The following is a 9923-nucleotide window of genomic DNA, read 5'->3' on the forward strand; positions in this document are numbered from 1 at the left end:
AAACAAACAAACAACACAAACACACACACACAAAATCCTTTTTATTGCCTCCTACAGAAAATAAATAAATAAATAAATAAATAAATAAATAAATAAATGTAGATAAATAGACTTAAGGACTTAAGGCTGAATGTTCAATTGCTTTTGTGCAGTGGGTACACATTTTATTTATACAACTGATATCATGCCTGATCAGTTTGCTTCAGTGCTATCCTGCAAAAATATATCAAACCTGATACAGACAGTCTGTAGTTGTCTAATGGTATTCAAAAGGTTTCCTAAAATTATATCGAAGCTGATTTGTCCTGGTATTTGGGAATTCCCCAAGTATGGCATTCTGGGAAGGAACAATGCTTCATTTAGCTAGTGTTACACTCCTGCTGTTCAAAAGACCATTTTCCTCATAAATGAAAGAAATGCCATAGCTAATTCTATTCCATTAATATCTTGATATGGAAGACTCGGTCTGTGATATTTCAAGACAACAAAGAGTCTGTTGCTCTTAAGCACCAAATCTCAAACACTAAAGTTAAGCCCTACTAAGTATACACATCAAGATGTTGCATGCAAGCCTGGAATAAAATCATCAGTTTTGAAAAACAAATTGCTGCTTTAGAAACATTTTCAAACTCATTGCTGTGCTTTGTTTTTTTTTTTTTTTTTGACATCTTATCAACAGCAGTTTCAGTACAAAAGAGTAGATCTCTTAGAAAATTAAACAGGGCATAAAGATTGATGAGTCTCTTTTGTAAGATGTGACTTTGTGGCTACACTATGAATTTGCTTTACCTTCTGTTGAGGTCTTCTGAGATCAATTCTCCCATAGGTCAATACAAAAGATTTCTGCTACAAGGGTTTTAAGAGGCTACTTTAGGCCTCAGACAAAATAAATCATAAATCAAGAAGTCTATCTGTCACTGCTTCCAAAATGAAGCTAATTCTACCAACCAAAAATGATAAATAGAAGCACTTGAGGTTAAATTTGTTAAACAGTCTCTGGCCTTTGCAATCATTTTCAGCCCTTTTAAAATTATTCTGACCTTAAATCAATGGACAGTCTCATGTTGTCTTCTCCCCTGTTGTTTTCCTTTTAAGCGATCTTTTATTTACTTCTGAACATTGCCATGATACTTTCAACTCCCCTTACAAAGGGTAACACAATAGGTATTGCTTTATGTGTATTCTCTCAAGTTGTCTTTCTGTTTGTATGGTACCAATGTTATTGAGGCATGTCCACATGAGCAGGAATAATACCAAAAATACAGCCACAGAAATCAGACTAAAACTAACTATAGCTCTTACATTCTTTCTCTGATCCAGTGGTAAAAATAAAACTGTAGAAGAAAGAAAAGAAAGATATAGGTAATAACTGATAAGAGGAATGGACTGCATGTAAAAATTTACAGAACTGGGTTGCAAGCTAGATTTGAGCACAGAGGACAATGGATGATAATAATAATTATTCATTGTGACAAATTCAGAATGGGACACCACAAATAATGTGTTTGATCATCTGTAATAAAGATACAAGGGATTTCTTTTATGTTTCACCCTTAATATTAGGATATTTTCACTGATGATTTCACAAAAGACTTGGACTACAGAGAGCATGTGCCATCCACGCACAATCTCTAATTCAGGACAAAAGAAATCCATCCAAAAGCACAAATTTCTGCTGCTTGACAGTATTACTTGTTCGTAAGTTCTCTTACTGTTCTCTTCTGATATGTCAACATATTTTGACTTGTTTTAATCATAGTAACAATTTCCTTGAAAGCAATTAGACTTTTTTTTTTCCTAGTAAATCTGTGCTCTTCTCTGTCTTTTCTTTCTCTGAGATACTGTCAGCCATCTCTTTTCAGCATCACCCAGGGTAGCACTTCCAAAAATCTTTGGGCATTTTCATCCTTCCCCACCTTAAAAAAGGGAGGTATTATAAAATGCATAAAAATGTATTCTCTGGCACTGCAGCTGCTCAAGGTCCTGTTAATGAGAGATCAGCGAAACAGGTTTTATTTAACAGGACAAGAGTGTTTGAGGAGCATGAGTGCCTACTGTCGATATACTCAGTACCACACATTGCAGGATGCACTTACTCTCCTGGAGAGCTACAAAGACCCACTGAAGGCAGATGTACATGCCATTCCCAAACTCCCGGCTTACCAGGAACAAAAGTTGGCCAGAAAGCACTCGTCCTCCAAAGCATGTCATTGATTGTGTTAGTACAGCACATTTATGTACTGAAATGTCCCATACTGCTGACTTTGTCAGAATTTTTATCTAACTTCAACTGCAAGTTAAAGCTGACTGCAATATAGCAGAGTCCCTAGCAGCTGACAGCAGTGCAAGATCCCCTGCCTCCTCAGAAAACAAGTCAACCTGTGGCAGAACTGCCTTTGTTTTATTCCTCTATTACAGTTTTCTACCTGAGATAAACTGGGCAGTCTGTCTCAGGAAAGTCACCGTGTTTACTCTAAAAGCTGTGAGGAATGAATCACAGGCAGTCTGCGGCTCATTTAGATCAAGACCTCCCTCTCAACCCCAGCATGCAGCAAGGAGACAAAATCTGAGAACAAAAAACAAGTACAATGAAAATTAATACTCATGATTCTTCAGATACATTACTCCCACTGTAATGATCCTTCATAGCCACTCTTGAAAAAAGGCTATTGTACATGTCATAGGTAGATTTACAGCAATAGAAATCTGTGTAAGCTACATTGATCATTGAGTACTTATTTGCTGTCTTGCCAGGGGTTGATTTTTCTTCACTCCTGGCTGATGATAAGAACAGGAAAAAGAGGATGCAGACTCTTTTTCTGTCACCTCGCACATGACCAATGCCGGAGATGTGTATTATGAACATATTTTTTTGATTTCCCTTGACAGACTTTTTTTTTAGCATGGAATTAAATAATTTCAAATGATGACATAGCTGTCTACATCATATTCTCTAGGAGTTCACTAGTATCAGTGCTAGAGAAAAGATTTTTCTCTTTTTTCTCTTCTCTGAACTGTCTATGGGGAAAGAAAAAAGGGCATACTCTCTGTAGAAGACAACCCAAAACATGCAGAGATTCTCTGGTATAAGCTCAGAGACATGGAATCAATCCATTAAGACATGAAGAAAGCATTTATCCTAAAATAAAATTGATTTTATTGCAATCATCCCTGAAATACGCAGCAATAGATAAAAAAGAGTTCTTCCACTGCTGACTCCTCTGGCTTTCAGCCATATCTATATGCTTCTCTACACTTTATTGCAACAGTAATACCAGAGATATTCTATGAGAAAAAGGGAAAGAATGCCAGCCTAGATGCTGTCATTGGGAATATTGTCATGAAACACAAAAATGAATGGAAATTATGAGATGCCTTCAGGAAGCAGAATCACCACTAGAAGTAGGTACGTTCAAATCCAAACATTGAAATGCAGCTGGATACCTCCTGGAATGAGAAGGACAGCCACGAGTATGTGCAGAAGAGACAGAGGTTATTGGTGGAATAAATGCATCTGCAAAAGAAAAGTGTGTATGCAAAAGTGCAAGCACAAAGAAACAAAAGAGACAAGAGGGAAAACAAGAAAATGGAAGGAAAACAGTTAAATCTTTTCAAAGATTCAGCATGGTTACATTATAGAAAAAGACCTTTTTATTCTAGCTTTTTTCATATAAATAACACCTATAGTTGACACTAAAGTATTATACAAGTATTATGAGGCAAGCAGGTGGTTTGTGCAACCTGACAATGGAGGAAAGGCACCAAACTAGATAAAATGTTGTATTAAAATGTGCATAATACCATGATATATTCAAAATGCCTTGATTTACAGTGGATCACATTTATACTCTGAGCTATGCAAAACCTTAAAACTGGTTTTTAACAAGAGTTATATATTTGTGAAGATTTTATGTATTTCAATGAGAAAATCATTTTAAGCAACTGTGTTGGCCTAAGTAACCATAATTCATGAGTGAGGGAAGTAAGAATTTCTCAAAAATTCTTTGGCAAAATGAACCATTCATCCTAACAGCAATTTATTTGCTATGTCATCACATATGATAAAACATGAGTTGGCATGCTGTGCATACAAGGTGATGACAAATTGCATGAAACAGTTGTAAAACAGTTCACTTTACCATTTAGCTATCACCATGTCATAAATGCAAGAATTTAGAAAGTCCTTCACTGACATGAGTATACGCATTCAAAATCTATGAGTCCTTTAATTGGAAGTATAGTGTCATAGTTTAGTCCTGGTAGGCAGCTAAGCACCAGAGAGCTTCTCACTCACTTCCCATCCTACTGATGGGAAAGAGAATCAGAAGATCAAAAGTGAGAAAATTCATAGGTTGAGATACAGACAGTTTAATAAATACAGGGAAAAAAAATAAAATAAAATTATGCAAAAGCAATCACTCATCACCAGCTGGCTGATGCCCAGCCAGTCCCTGAGCAAGGTCCCCTCGGAATCCTCCTTTCCCCCTACACACACACAGATTTTATTGCTGAGTGTGGTGGTTGATGTTATACCATATGAAGCGTTATCTCTGTGGTCAGTAGGAATCAGCTGTCCTGGCTGTGTCCCCTCCCAACCTCTTGCCCACCCCAGCTTACTTGCTGGAGGGAGCAGCACGAGAAACAGAGAAAGCTTTAATGTGGTGAAAGCTCTGTTCATCAGTTACTAAAATATCTGTTATCAACAGTTTTGGACATAAATCCAAAATACAGCACAATATGGGGCTGCTATGAAGAAAATCCACTCCATCTCAGCCAGATCCAATGCAATCTCCCCTGTTCCATGTCATTTATATCATGCTCAGGTCCCACACTACTCATTGCATCTTCATTAACAACCCTCACCCCTTTCCTGTCCTTTACTGTACGTGTATGTATATACTATAGTATACTCTACTATACTTGTATGTATGTACAAGTGTCAGTCCTTCAGTCTATAGGCCAACCCTGTAAATTCCACTGTTAGCCTCCACTGCCCATCAGACGCTAGCCATATGTGACTATTAAAGGCTGAGCAAATCTTGTTGATCTCTCCCTGGCTCTCCAGTCAATAAATCAGCTCCTGGTTGGGGCCCGGGGAATCTCAGGTGGCGCAATATTGCTGCTCATGCACTGTTGTGGTAGCATTTGACACCTGTTGCCCCTCGACCCACAGCAGCCCCACAACGGAAGGATCCTCTGAACAAGTAGGCAAGGTAGACAGCTGTTTAAACTTCTGTGTACCCACTGCAGCTACACCAAAAGTCCCTTGGTATCTTTTTGGGTCCTTGAAGTAATCTCTCCTGAGGCTGTGTGGAGGCTGGACACAGTAAGTTGCTTTTGACACTTGTTCTCACCTTAGCCCACATGTACAGGTATCAGGATGTCACGAAGAATGGCCTCAGCTTCAAACATCTTAAAAATCAGACAAAAGGAAGAAAGAAAGCAGTTCTGAAGAATAATTCTGCCCATTTTACAGATGAAAAACTGATGCAGATTGCCTTGCTGAATATCGCAATAGAAATCTTAGGCAGAACAAGGAACTAAAATCTTGAATCTGAATCCGTTAATGTGCACTTGTAAAATTACTACATCTTTTCAAATGCTAAAGCAGACTCAGCTTGTTATGGTTTGTTACCTGTTTTCAGTTACAAACATCTAAATAAACAAACTAAATCAGAACCAGTGTGTTCACTGAATATAGGGTTTTGTGGTGGTGGTGTTTTGTGGTGTTTTATTTGTTTGTTTGTTTAGTTTTGTTTTTCATATAAAGAGCATTTCTGACTCCAACTAAAAGCACTGCAAAGTCATAATTAATTTTAATGACATTCAATGTCTCTCTCTTAGAATAAAGGAAAAGTAAATTTAAGGTCACCAGCAGCTGATAGTAAGTCCATGTTGAATAACTTATTCTGTGTCATGCAGCTTATGGCCCAGATATCTCATTGTTTTTAGGCAACATATTATAGCTTTAGTAACAAACTGTTCAGTCTCCCAAATACACACTTATTTCTCTGTATGTACATGATTTGGATATCTAGCTTATTTCTACTTCTTGTATAAGCTCCCCTCCCAGTTTGATGTTCCTGGTTACAGATCCAGATAGTCAAGCTGTCCCATGAGAATGAAGATCTTTCACCTTTGGGGATGCCTGTGGACAGAATCACTTCCAGGGTCATACAATACTTCCACAGATGCCACAATCTTCTTTCTTAGTGCATTGGGCTATAGTCTCAGAGAAAGCACTCACATGCAGAGACCAAAGCAATGTGAGACCAAAGCAGTATCATGACCCCTCAAGGCCCCTCTACTACGCAGAACCTTATGTGGACTGCACAGGGAAGAAACAAGTTCTCACAACTATTGCATTCCTCATGTCATCAACAGCAATTGGCCTCATACTGTCTCATCTTTATCTCGGTGCCATTGCACGATGGATGGTGTAGAAGCTTGAACTTGTGGTGGAACAAGAAATAGTTCTCAAAATGGTAACAACCTTAAATCTATCAGAATGGGTACATTCTGATAGAACGTGTTCTAAATGCACTACAGAAAGTCATCAATCTACACCAACAAGAACACGAATGCCTTAGCCATCTATTGATATGTACTTTGTCCTTGAAACTTTCAGAGATGTCTATTGCACATCAACATTACAACAATTAACTACCATCCTCTTTAGATGCATTAGAAATGTAAGTGATCATCTGAAACTCATGATTACCTGGATTTCTCTCTAGCTCAAAGCTGAATATCCTGCAGTGCTACAGAGCCTAAATTTTTTTTTTCCAAAAAATAGCAATGTAATAATTTGCTGAATTCCAACATTAAAAGTAAAAATAATTTTTAAAAATTTATTATTATGCCAGCTGGCACATATACTTCGTCTTATTGAAGCCTATGTGCACCTTTTTTTGCAGCCTGACTCACAGTAAGTCAACCAGTTTGTTTTTAATTTAGCTCTGTTGAGGATGAACTTGCCCAGATGTACTGAATGGCAGAAGTTCATGCCATATCTTGAATACATTCTTTCAAGAGATTAATCTGGCTTTGGCCCAAACGAAACAGGAACACAAAACAAATGTTGTCACATACCAGCACTCAAGCTGCTGCAGCAAATCTTTTAATGGAAAAATACTGCTGAACTTCAACACAAAGTTTTGTTAAGAAACAAGTGTGACACACAAACTACATAGCAGTTTTGCAAGTGATCATTTTTTAATGCAAACCTCAGGGAAAGGGAAATGGCTCTACCAGATCAATTGCAGCAGAGGTCCATGAAATGTCATCATTATCATGTCGTGTGTCGTGTCCGTCCCCCCCCCCCCCCCCAATAAGTGCAATATTGAACATTTCAGAAAGCATTAAGTGTTAGGACAACAAAGTGCAGACCATATAGCATCATACAATGCTGCAAACTTAGGCAGCATCAAAAACACTTAAAGATCCCTGTTGTGCAAGCTGTGAGTAACCTGGCTGTACAGGACTCCCTCTTCATTTGCAGGTTTCCTTTGGGAATATCTTCTCATTGTCTGAAGCTCAAGACAGAAGTTCCCTATCTAGGTGAAACTACTCTCCATGTAAGAGAGCTGCGAGCACTCAAGCTGTTGAGCAGTCCTCATGACATAATTCTGTTTGATGACGTCCACAAATTAAGCACAATTGATACTGTCCTCTCACAACACCTCAAAGACAGTTCAAAGAATGTCAGTGCCCTATCACAGAGGAAAGTCAGTCCTGAGGATCATCTCATTGGAAGGTACTGGAAACTTCTGATCTTCTAGCAAGTTAGCATAAAATGCATTAAAAAAAAAAAAAGTTAATGGAGTCCAATCAATCATCTAAGCAATAAAGTTAAAAATAGATTAGAAATGAATATCCCTTAATGACAGAGCCATATGAAACTGCTGTTTTTAAACCAATTGTAAAACCTATTCTTTTTTAATAAGCACGATTGGCTTTGAGTGCTTTGTCAATGTGACAAACCTTTTCCACCAGAAGTGGAGCATTTATTCAAATGCTAATGAAAGTAAATGTAATTTGTACTGGTGCTGAATCAACTTTTCAGGACTGTAATTTGCATTGTATAAAATTGCACTTTTTTCAATATGAAACATTAAAATAAGGCTTCGAGACTAAACAAATTGACATATGGCTTTTGCCATCGACTTTTAAGTACTTTGATTTCTTTATGACAGGCAATTCTAATGATATTGAGCAGTTTTATATTTACACATTTTCTTCAACAGTAGAGCAGACTCTTGAGATTCATTAAAATAATCTATAGATCTTATTGTATCAGCTAGCTCCATTTTCAGACCCAAACCAATTACTCATACCATTCTGACAATGGAGATTCAACTCTCAATTCACCTTGACTGACCACGACTTGCAGACCATAACATACAGAGATGTAATACTCTTTCCATAATCACCAGCAGGCATGCAGTGATTTTCCCATTGTTATTTCTCCACAACACTAAAACCAAACCAACCAACCAATCAAAAACCAACAACAACAAAACAAACAGAAACAATTAGCAAAACAAAATGAAAATAATACAGATAATACTTAAAATATTATGAGGTTATCTTATATAATCAATGTCACACCTGAAACTGGACTACTGGATTCATTTTTGGTCTTTCCAACTCAGATGAAGCGTAACTGGATCAAGAGGTGGAGACACAGGGCTTCTAAAAGGTCCCTTTCCTTACAAGGGCAGAAGAAATCCAGTGAAACTGAGAATCTACAAAGTTGTTTGTGTAAGACCATCAACATACCAGATTGCTAAATGCATGAATATGCAACGAAAATATCCATGTTTATGTTACAGAAAACAAAAGTTGCAAGCATGTCCTCATGTGAACCAATAAAGCTCAAAGTAGAGAAAGTGAAGGAAGCAGGCAGAAGAAAGATGGAAATACTACTTCTACTTTCAGGTGCAGTAGTCAGCTTGAATTTAGAATGAGGAAACAAAAAAAAAAAATCATAGAACCATAGAATTGCTTGGGTTGGAAGGGACCTTAAAGATCACCCAGTTCCAACCCCCTGCCATGGGCAGGGACACCTCCCACCAGACCAGGTTGCCCAAAGCCCCATCCAGCCTGGCCTTGAACACCTCCAGGGATGGGGCATCCACAGCTTCTCTGGGCAACCTGTGCCAGGGCCTCAACACCCTCTGAGTGAAGAATTTCTTCTGAATAACTACCCTAAATCTTCCCTGTTTTAGTTTAAAGCCATTCCCCCTTGTCCTGTCACTGCATTCCCTGACACAGAGTCCCTCCCCACCTTTCCTGTAGGCCCCCTTTAGGTACTGGAAGGCCGCTGTAAGGTCTCCCTGGAGCCTTCTCTTCTTCAGGCTGAAGGACCCCAGGCTCCTCAGCCTGTCTTCACTGGAGAGGTGCTCCAGCCCCTTGATCATCCTCATGGCCCTGTTCTGGACTCACTCTAATAGGTCCATGTCCTTCTTGTGCTGGGGGCCCCAGAGCTGAGTGCAGGGCTCCAGGTGAGGTCTCACAAGAGCAGAGGTGCAGAATTACCTCCCTCGACCTGCTGGCCATGCTGCTTTTGATGCAGCCCAGGATATGGTTGGCTTTCCGGGCTGCAAGCACACGTTGACGGCACACACTGAGCCTCTCATCAATCAACACACCCAGGCCCTTCTCCTCAGAGCTCTCAATCCATTCTCCACCCAGCCTTGATGTGTGCTTGGGATTGCTCCGAGCAAGGTACAGGGCCTTGCACGTGGCCTTGGTGCACTTCAACAGGTTCGCACAGGCCCGCCTCTCAAGCCGGTCCAGGTCTCTCTGGATGGCATCCCTTCCCTCCAGTGCGTCAACTGCACCACACAGCTTGGTGCCATCTGCAAACTCTTCTGAAGCTTGAAAAGGTTTTGATTTAACTTGTACAATGATAAGGCAAA

This window comes from Anser cygnoides, chromosome 2, assembly GCF_040182565.1.
Source record: "Anser cygnoides isolate HZ-2024a breed goose chromosome 2, Taihu_goose_T2T_genome, whole genome shotgun sequence".
Classification (NCBI taxonomy): Eukaryota; Metazoa; Chordata; class Aves; order Anseriformes; family Anatidae; genus Anser; species Anser cygnoides.